At 37.6% G+C, this 10,896-nt stretch overlaps 1 pseudogene; it reads right to left on the bottom strand.

Moving 5' to 3' along the window:
- Positions 1-6,864: 6,864 nt before the first annotated feature.
- The window catches only part of LOC101587488, a 100,772-nt pseudogene continuing 96,740 nt past the window's right edge, over positions 6,865-10,896 (bottom strand).

Genomic DNA, 10,896 nt, shown 5'->3' with positions numbered 1-10,896 from the left:
GTAAATCTGGGTCAAAAGGGGAAGCTCATAGGAGTATACCTTGGAAGAGTATTGAATTATCCCAGCTTCTCCCCTTTCTCTTCTGCCTTGTCACCATGCAGTGGACAATCTTCACTGCCATACATTCTGCCATACCATTTCTACCCCAAAGCCAACCGTGGACTGAATCCACTAAAACTATGAGCCTAAATAAGCCACTGCTTCTTTATACTCAGTTGTCAGGTATTTTGTCCCAGAGACAAAAGTAACTAAGAAACTGGGCCCTGGAGTAGGGTCATTATTATGACTACCTGAGCAGCTGGTGTAGATGCTTTGGACATAGTTTGTAGGAGTACTTTGAAGAGCATGAACAGACCAGAAAGAGAATCCAAAAGAAAACCTAAGTCAAGCTAGACTGGCAATATGAGATGAAGCTCAGAAGACCAGAATGTTGGCAGGAATGAAGAAAGTAAATACCAGGCAACCCTGTGACTGGCTAAATGAGGGTGCTAAGGGTCTAGGTCAATAGAAAGGGAAAAGCAAAACCTGCAGGCATAGTGGAATAAAGACATCTATTTGCGGAAGAGACATAGGATAAAAGAATATTGTGATTTGGAAAAAAAAACCATTTACCTTATTCCAAGTTCATTCTGATTTTTGTGAAAACTTTCCCAAAAATATATCAAGTTTTCCTATCATTATTAGATTGATTATAGCAAGGGCTCCATCATCAAGTCCACCACTATCACACTTGACTTTTTTCCCTAGGTTTACCATTCTCAGATAATGCCAATACTGTTAGGACACAATCACATTAGTGAAGGGCCATGACTGATGGATACCCAAGTCCCCGTTCATATTTCAGGCTCACCAAAAACATGTGAAATTCTTTTCATATGTTCTGTGATGTTGCTATTAAAATCACTCTGAAAGATAATGAAGAAATAGATCAACTTTCCCTTGGCTTGGCTGGGAACTCTGATTCATTCACAGATTCAGTCAGCATTTCTTGGAAAGCCAGTAGGTGCGCTGGTGTTGTCCCAGGCTCTCAAATCAGATCAGCAAATAAGTATCACTGTTCTTTAAAACTTGTATTCAAGCAAAAGGACATAGATTATTCACAATAAGCAAAAGTAAATGAATCAGATATTTTTTAGATGATCAGTACTACTTAAAAGAAGATAGGAAAGAAAAGGTAGAATCAGGCCAAGCTATTTGAATTTTATACTGGATGATTTATAAATACCACCTAAATAGTAGTCACATGAATTACCTGTACATGTATTTCCACATAAAGTAAGGAGGATATAGAATCCCACAATGTCTGTATTTCACCACAGTTGGATTTTCAAGTCATTATATTTAACAACATTTCAGAAAATGGCATCATGTTAAATCAAGTGTTGGTTTTTACTAGAAATGAATGCAAACCTATTGCAATTATTATTGAGGTTTTCCTAAAAATTCCCCAAAGAGGATGCCAGCAGATAGCACATTTGACATTTAAATAAGTATTTCTTTATAGTGTCTTTCAATCTTTTACTTCCTCCCCACACTTTAAGGATGATCACCATCAAGGCTATCATTCCTCTTCTCTACACTGATTTCCAAGTTTCTGGAAATCCTTGGATGAGAAATTCAGGGACAGACTAGGTCAAAGAGCAATACTTTGACACACAGAGGCTGCCTTCTTCTTTGGGTTCACAATGAGAATGTCATTAGTGTTTTCCTCTCCTGAGGGTTTCATTCCCTCCACTACTCTCCTTGAGGTCCTACAAGCACAGGTCTAGGTGTGGCCATCATTCTGTAACAGACAGGAGTGAAAGCTAACAGCTATGGGATTTTTAAAGTCTAAACTTATGCAGTTAAGATTTATTTTTAGTTTGATAGTAAAAGAACACCATTAAGTTAGGTGTTTTAGTACACACAAAATTTTGAGATCTTTTAGTCTGTTTCATTGATCCACATGTTTGTTTTTGTGCCAGTGCTATGCTTTTTTTTTAATCACCGTAGATTTGTAGTGTAAGTTGAAATACAGAATTGTGATCCTTCCAGCTTTGCTTCTTTTGCTCACACAGAACTGCTCACCAAAGATATAGCCAAATGTGCAAGTGCACAGAGATGCAATGGGAGCACCAAGAACCTTCACTTCAGACCACCCTCTCACCACTCAGCACCACTGAGGACCACCATAAGTCTACTCTGAACACTTGAGGGAGAGGTTAGTTGTAATCACCACATAGGAGGGACAGTATAAGTCCTCTCAGATACTGCTGGTCATAGGCTGTATCAATATCTGTCTCCCATACCATCCTTTCTAAAATCCCCACAGGTTGTCACTACTTCAGCTATACTCAACAACTTTAATGGCACACCGATCCATGTCTTCCATTCTTAGGGAGCCTTGGTCACCTCATTGGATCATGAAACATGGAAACACCAGCCATTTCTGTGAGCATTCTGCCCCGTTATGCTGCTGTAGCCTTCAGGATGCCAGGGATATCCAACATTATAACTTCCTTCTTTGCTACTGTTCTACCAGTGCAGAAACAACTGAATGATTAAGTAAAATATACTGTCCATGGAACCCTTACTGCATTTTATCCTATGTCCCCTGCTCTTTAGGATTCTGGATTTTGTTGCTGAGACAGAAAGTAAAAATTTTCTGAGTTTATGGAAATGGTACAGAGAGAAGCCAATACTGCTTGGTTTGTATACCTGATTTTTACAAATACTGAGAACAGCTTCTACTGGCTTTACATAGGGTTTGCAATCTTTTAATAAGGGACAGGTGGTAAATATTTCAGGCTTTATGAACCGTAGTCATCTTTGTTACAGCTAAATGCCACTAAAGGGTAAAAAAAGGAATATATAATACAAAAAATATTTATGTAAAGTTAATGGCCCCTCGAGTACCTAAAGCCTGAAGTAATGATATCACATCTCCAGTTACTGCATCTGCTATGAAGTTGTTGGCTATTCTGGTCTCCTTGTGGGGAAGGACTACAGGACCATACTGAGAGCTCTGCATCTGTGTCTGCTGCTAACAGCTCAGCTGCCATTAGTAGTTATCAGTGCAGCAGGCTTGGTGGCAGGCCACTGGGCAAGCACCAGGATAGGCAAAGGATGCCATAAACCAGCAATGCATATAGATGCTATGGATGTTAACAGAGATCAAATATAAGATGATGCAGGATGGCTTCAAATATGGAGCAAGAGGTAAGTGCCTTTCCTCTTTCATATCTTTATTTCCTTTCTCTTTTGCATTTTTTCTTTCCTACTTCCTTCCTTCCTCTTCTCCCCTTCCCTTTCCATTTTTTCCTTCCTTTTCTTTCTTCCTTCATCCCTCTCTTTTCTCTCTCTGTGTCTCTGTCTTTCTCTGTAATGCTGGGGACTGAACCTAGTGGTTTCACCCTGAAGTACATATCCCTGGCTCATTTTATTTTTTGAAACAGGGTCTCACTAAGTTGCAAAGTTGCCCATCCTGGACTCAAAATAAAACGAAATTTATATATATTTAAGTAAATTTCTGTAGACCAGCATTTTATTTCACATTCTGTGTAAAATAAACACATTTTCAATTGTTTGTTACTTTAAAAATGGATAATATAAATTTTGTTGTTTTTACTCACAATAAAAAGCAAATTATAATATAAATAATAAATATAAAGGCATGTATTTAAATTCTTAGTAAATTACAAAGTAGGTAAAATTTTGGCTGTTTTTCTGGCTCCTATAGACTTACTTTGTGTGCAAAGTATAGATATATATTTTCTATGTGTAACGAGGACATGTATACATGGAGCAGTGCAAGGCACAGTCATATGCAAAGTAGAAATCATACCAACACCAGGAAAACTAGTTGGACTTTTATGTTCACATAATAACCAGGATAATCTGATAACACCTTATGAAATGATACATTAAGAACAAAAAAAAATTGTCTTTAAAATCCTGATATAAAAATATAAGGGCTTTGTCCCAGGGTTGATGTCATAATAACATGGCAGGGCATCCACTGAGAGGTGGAATGATACCCCCAAATGGCCACTGCAATCACTATCTCTCATAACTCTCATGGGAATTTGCCTATAAGAAGAGGAATTGTCTCTTCTGGAGAGTGAACAACTAAAGTTTGCAGACCAAAAATTAGAGAAAAAGGAGGGCTGTGAGGACAGCCAACGTTTTGGCCCTAGCCTTTCAAGGTCAGTGAGGACTCAGGACATAGGAGAACCTATACTGTAACATCATGTAACTCAGTTGTGTCCCAAATTTTCTGATCAAGGAGATTATGGGGCCACAGAGGAAAGTGATCAATGATGTAGAATTTGTGCCTAAGGAGAGTCATATGTAGAGAAAACATTCTCTCAGGCTTTCACAGAGAGCAAATTGGTCAAGCAATGGCCATGACTCACCCACAAGGCTGACACTGACACAGGATCTACAAACTGCAGTACAGAGTTTTGGGACAAGTCCTGGAGGGACTTGACTGACCTTGTCAGATACAAAAGCTACACTTCTTGTTATACAGGTCTTGCTTTATCTTAGTCTTAACCATCCAGCACAAAAGTGTAAACAGGAGGTATAAAAAGTAAAGCCATATTAATATGCTGAGCTGTGAAAGGCTCAAGTCAACAACTTCTGATGTTGCCAGTCCTACAGATAACTCACTACTATTATGGGCTACTGTACTATATTGGATTATTTTGCTGAATTCACACATCTACAATATTTAAATGGCAATGGAATATCCATCTTTGACAAAACTAAACAAAAAAAGGGGATACAAATGAAAGACTATTTTGTATCTGTAGATACAAAATAGGATAGATATACAGCTACTTTCTCTTAATGAGAAGAAAGATTTGTACTAATAGTGTTTGGACAGGAAAGCATGTCTGCATCTTGTACTATGAATAACCACTAAGAAGAAAACAATATGCAATGTATTAATTATTGAAACTTTCATACTAACCAGTTTTGAAACTGTCTCGTTGTTTGTTTCTCGATAAAATTATTTTTTTAAAAAAAGAAAGAATGAAGAAGACCTGGAACCCATGGGATCTCCTGAACTGGATCCTGGAACAATAAAAGAAATGAGTGGAAAACTGGTGATATAGTAACATGAAGTGTAGTTTAATTAGTAGTAACGTCCCAGAAGTAAGTATTTTGCTTCAATCCATATAGACCATATAAAATGCTAAAATTAAAGAATGTAACCAAAGTACACATGTGAACTTTCCACTGTATATTTGCAACTTTCCATAAATGTAAAATTATTAAAATTTTATCAAAAGTACAAGAGAGCTGAAAGTCTGCACCCATACACACAGAAACACAATACTGAGCCACATCAATGCTCTGATGAAAGCAACAATGAACATACACACATCATTTCAAAACAACTCATGGAGACTGGAGGACACAGTGACTGGGGGAGGGACACAAGGAGCTTCAGTGAGTGGTCATACTTCATTTCTTGACCAGGAATAGTGGTTACACACAAGTACCCATTTTGAGGTTATTCACAGATCTGTACTTTATGTCACACTCCCACTCCATAAAATGTTTAAAAATCCTTTATTACTAGCAAATACTTCCCTGTTACTAGAAAGGTTGGAATGAAAAGAACATAAGGAAATAATGCAGTGGACAAGTAGCAGGTGAACCTGTGCAGAGACAGATATTACTATTAATCAATCCTAAGTCCAGGACTTCCAGAGTGGAAAGGATCTTGGGAATCACTGAGTTCAGCAGGGGTCAGTTCTCCATGGAGGCTGCTCTAAAGGTTCTGCTGCAGTGGGATGAAGGAGGGTCCAGACAGCATTGTCTCAGCCAGGTTCCTCAGGGGATCCTGTTGCACAGATTAGTATATAGCACTGAGCTATCTGGGGCAGTGACTTCTCAGAGACAGAATGTCCTCAAATGACAGAAGAGCCACTATTACCAGATCCCCAGCCCTGTACTCTACTTATAGCCTAAGATACAGCCAAGTTTCCTGAGATAATACAGTGCCTCTAAAGAGAAGTGTCATCATCTTTCATAAGATATCCTCTATGAGCATGATTTTTTAACACTAGAAAGAACACTAGTTTTTCCAAAATATTTTAGATTTCTTATTGCTAATACAGTATTAGCACACTTGTTATTTAGGAAACAATGGGAAATCATAGATTCTTAGGTCATAAAAACTAGAGGGCAACTATTCTACCTAATCTTTTATAAGATGAGGAAACTGAGAGTAGGATATTAGTAATTGGTTATGTGTTTCTAAAATTTAGCTATTTTTCAGATTAATACATTATGGTAGATTGATTCCTTTGGAATATTGTCTAATAACATGAAATAGCTCATAATAGACAATATCCTTAGATTTTTGGTTTGAGTTATTTCACATAAATTTTAGTTTTTCATGATTGCTTAAATGGTTTTATTGAAAATACCATGGTGACCCAGGTGTGGTGGTGCACACCTATAATCCCAGCATTCAGAAGGCTGAGGCAGGAAGATCACCATCAGTTTGAGGCTTGCCTGGGCTACATAGTGAGTTCAAAGCTAGCATGAAATACATAGTGAGACACCGTCTGAAAAGAAACTAAAAAAATATGCTGAACAACAATGTGACAGCAAATGAGCAGAAAACAACATAAAATCCACATCACACATATAAATCCCCACATTTCAAGTTTGCTTAACCATAATGTTATTCTCTTTAATGCTCCTCTTAATATGAGAGTAACTCATAGTAAACTAAAGAAATTTAATAATATTTTTCAAGAAATGACAACTTTATGTAGGCAATGGTGAGGAAAATGATCATCATAAAAGTCAAAGTCACATAATGCTTCTACAAGCCCCAAGGTGAGAGATCAATGCCCTAGATTGTTAGGAATTCTTCACCCGTACATCTGAAATAAAACACAAACAGAATATAAGTTTATTATGAGTAGCTCTCAAGTTTAATCAACATATTCATTGTTCTTTAATAAAAAATAAACATGTTAGCCAAATTATTAATAATTAACCTTCATATGCGATAGCTAAATCACTGTGTGCTTACAATTTTGCTAGATATTATGCTGAGAATTTTTAACTGATAGATTAAGGACTCCCTCCAATAATCCAAAAGGATCTAGATACTACACACATTTCAAATAGTGGAAGTAGGCTTCATGAACTTGGATGCAATTATAGAATCATATTATGAACCACATTTCTAGCTTGCTTAACTGTGATGCTACTCTCTTCAAAACCAACATTTATCAAGTATACTTTCACTTATTCCTGGTGGGTAATCGTAAGCTTTAGCTGACAATGTGTATAGCCTAGATAAAATGGTAATATCTCCTGTTCTGACTTACAAAACTGACATCCAGAAGACAGGTTACAATCTCTAACAATAAGACCAGACAGGAGCAGGCCCTTCTAGAGGGAGTCACACTCTGTAAGCTCTCACACAAAGGCTATAGTGAGTGCTGCAAGGACTTAGCTGTAGAATGTTCCCAGCAGGCCCACGATCAGACTCAGACCTCACAAAGCAGCCAGAGCAGAGTGGGATGGAAGGTCCTGCCACAGGACAGAAAAGAACCTGGTACTGAAAATATCTAATGTAACCACAATATTGCCTGTGACCATTTCTGTGCTTCTATTGAATGCTAAAATTTAGCTTTTCTAAAATCCGCAATATCTTTTCTGTGTTATGAAAGACTAGATCTTTCCCCTCAGGAGGATGAGCAACTCCTCACTATCTGTTCCCACTTTTCTCACCCACTTCCTCCTGAGGCCAGCAGTAGGCCAGCAGTGACCTTATGTTACAAAACCACATCACCCAGAGGAAGCCAAAGGAAGGGGGCTGGGTAAAGAAGACAACATGAAAATTTCCCAACACGAGGAAGTGAATGCTAAGCATTATTAGTTATATTTGTTTCATAAGAGATATTTAGAATACCAGGATTATCTTTTCTCTTATTATGTATCAAAATCAAATATTAGCAAGACTTACAAAGAAGAAAACTATTGAAATGTAAAACAATATCCACTAATATTATTAAATCCTGTATTTGTTTCAATAATATTAAGTAAGAGTGAGATTTCCTTCTCAACTATTGAAATGTATGTTTCTTTCTTTACAGATAGGAAATGTTCTGAGTTGGTACACACACACACACACACACACACACACACACACACACACAGAGCTGTGTGTCCTTTAATTTCATGGTGTTTTTGAAAGATGAAGGAAGGGGAAGTACAGAATCCCAGTGGGGGCAATGTTCTCTATGCTTACTTTAAAAGATGACTTATTTTAGTCATTTTACCAACCATATTCTGCAAAAAGCATAAACCTATGCTAAACTGAAAGCTGCTTAATTTAAATGAAAATGTCCTGAAGAGACATTTTAAACCTACAATCAAAACATGAAAATAATCTTCCAAAAGGCCCAAAATATTTCTATACACTAAAGACATGTTGAGGATGGGAAGATAGCTCAATGGCCTAAGAGCTTGCCTGGCAAGCTCAAGGACAAGGTTCAATCCCTGGTACTCATGCCATGCTGACCTTGTGCTGAGCTGGCCACCAAAACTTGGCTTAGTGGCACATACCTATTATCCCAGCATTGGGGAGGCTGAGACAGGAGGATCACTATGAGTCTGAGCTTAGTAGTGAGACTTTGTACAGAATAAGTAGATAAATGATTTTAAAAAGATTTTAAAAGACATGTTGACTGCACCAGAACACAAATACAGCATGTTTCCATCCATGCATTAGTACACAATTCACTTTAAGATTAAGAAAATGCAGGTCCAGAATGATTTATTGACCTTGAAAGAACCTGTACCAGCTCTACACCTGAAGGTCACTCTACATCAAGCCACAGCAGTAAGAAAAGGCATTAGGACACTAAATACAAACTCACATTCCATAGTTGGGACAGCTACTGCTTTCTGTTGTATTGAGTCCCACACAGGAGTCTTCTCACAAAAATTCATTATGTTGCAGAGCCTGTAATACATGTGAGAATATGACAAAGTAAATAACTTTAATTTTAAAAAAGCTCTCAGAGAGGATTGGGAAGATAGCTCAGTAGTCTGAGGCCCTGCCTGGTAAGCACAAGGACCCAGGTTCTATTCCTGGTACCACATGCCATGCTATTCCTGGAACCCTGGGCATGCCTTGCCAGCCACTGAGACCACGCATGGTGGTGCATGCCTATAATCCCATTGCTGGGGATGTTGAGACAGGAGGATCACTATAAGTCCATGCTGAGCAGAGAGACCCTGTACCACATAAATAAACCATAAATTAAAAAGTTCTCAAAGAATAAGCAGTTATTTCCTCTAGTTTAGTCCTTATGCTATTTCTAAAAATAGCAAATGCCATATTCACAGGCTTTGTCACACCAAAACAACTAACCATATTTTCTCTGGAAGTCTCAAGTTCTAGATTTGGGATTTGGTTTTGACTGGTTAACAAGGTAGACCTCTGCATAGATTTCCCCAAAGCATTTTCTTCTTTTATATCCAATAGCCCCATAAACACTAAACTGAAAGGAATATTGTTAATTTATACCAATGAATTTTTGTTTCTTTTCATTAAAACTAGCTATAATTACAGCTCTTAGAAACTCGCTTACACTATAGAAAGACACATAGCTTTGAAGTTTATTATCTTGGTAAAGGCAATATGGTTATGAATATAATATGGTCTTCACTTCTGTTCTGATGTTCCCTTCAATACAAGCTACATCTTCTAGTCTCTTGTTAGCTCATTAATTTCCATTCTTTGAATATTATAGGTGTGTAAACTCATCAAAATATTCTAAAACAGTTCAGTAGCCCATAATAGTATTGGGTCTTCCACTTAACAGGCAATGTCAGAAATTGTTGACCTGAGTCCCCCAGAGCTCAACATAACAGCATGGCTTTATTTCTTATATTTCATTTTTATACTTTTCTTCTGGATGGTTAAGTCCAAGGTAAAGCAGGACCTATGCAACAAGAGTTCAGCTTTTGGGTCTGACAAGGTCAGTGCAATCCCCTCAGGAATTATCCTGAGATTCTGTACCTCAGATTGTAGAACCTTTGTCAGTGTCAGTCATGTGGATGAGTCACAGCCATTGCTTGGCCAATGTGCTGTCTTTGAAAGCCTGAGAGAATGTTTTCTCTCCATGTGACTCTCCTTAGGCACACTCTACATCATCAATCATTTTCCTCTTTGACCCCATAATCTCCTTGATCAGAAAATTTGGTACACTACCGAGTTATATGTCGTTACAATTCAAGTTCTCATAAGTCCTGAGTCTTAATTGACTTTAAAAGGCTAGGGCCAAAATGTTGGCTTTCCTTGCATCCCTCCTTTTTCTCTAATTTTGGTCTGCAAACTCAGGTTGTTAACCATCCAGAAGACAAGCTTGTTATTATCAAACAACTTAGGCTGTTAAGCTTAACCTCACTATCTGTCTGCATTTCAAACATCTTAGGCATAATATGGAACAGGTATTTTTCATCAAGTATTGATATGTTGAACTTCAAATCCCTACAGAATATGATTTAAAAATTTAAAAATTAGAATATATTTTAAAAATACACATAAAGATTTATATATTTCTGATATTTGCACATAAATCCAAAAATCTCACCATATACAACCTTGAAGCAGGACAGTCCCACAATATTCCTTTTCCTTTCTCTTGCTTTCCCTCACCATCCCCTTCTTCTTGAACAAGCATCTGCCTGAGAGACATCATAGCAGCAACCGGCATGTCATGACAAGCAGCCCATGTTCAGTAGACCAGAATGACAAGCACTCCAAGCATGAAACTACTATTACAAAGTACCATCTGCAGTGCAGTAGCTTAGTTCACAGGTATCAGTATACATAGTTAGTCAGGGTGAGAATCTTTCCAATTAACTGCT

This window comes from Octodon degus, unplaced genomic scaffold (genome assembly GCF_000260255.1).
Source record: "Octodon degus isolate 3935 unplaced genomic scaffold, OctDeg1.0 scaffold00125, whole genome shotgun sequence".
Classification (NCBI taxonomy): Eukaryota; Metazoa; Chordata; class Mammalia; order Rodentia; family Octodontidae; genus Octodon; species Octodon degus.
The sequence above is the reverse complement of the archived record's forward strand: the minus strand, read 5'-3'. Positions and strand labels throughout refer to the sequence as shown.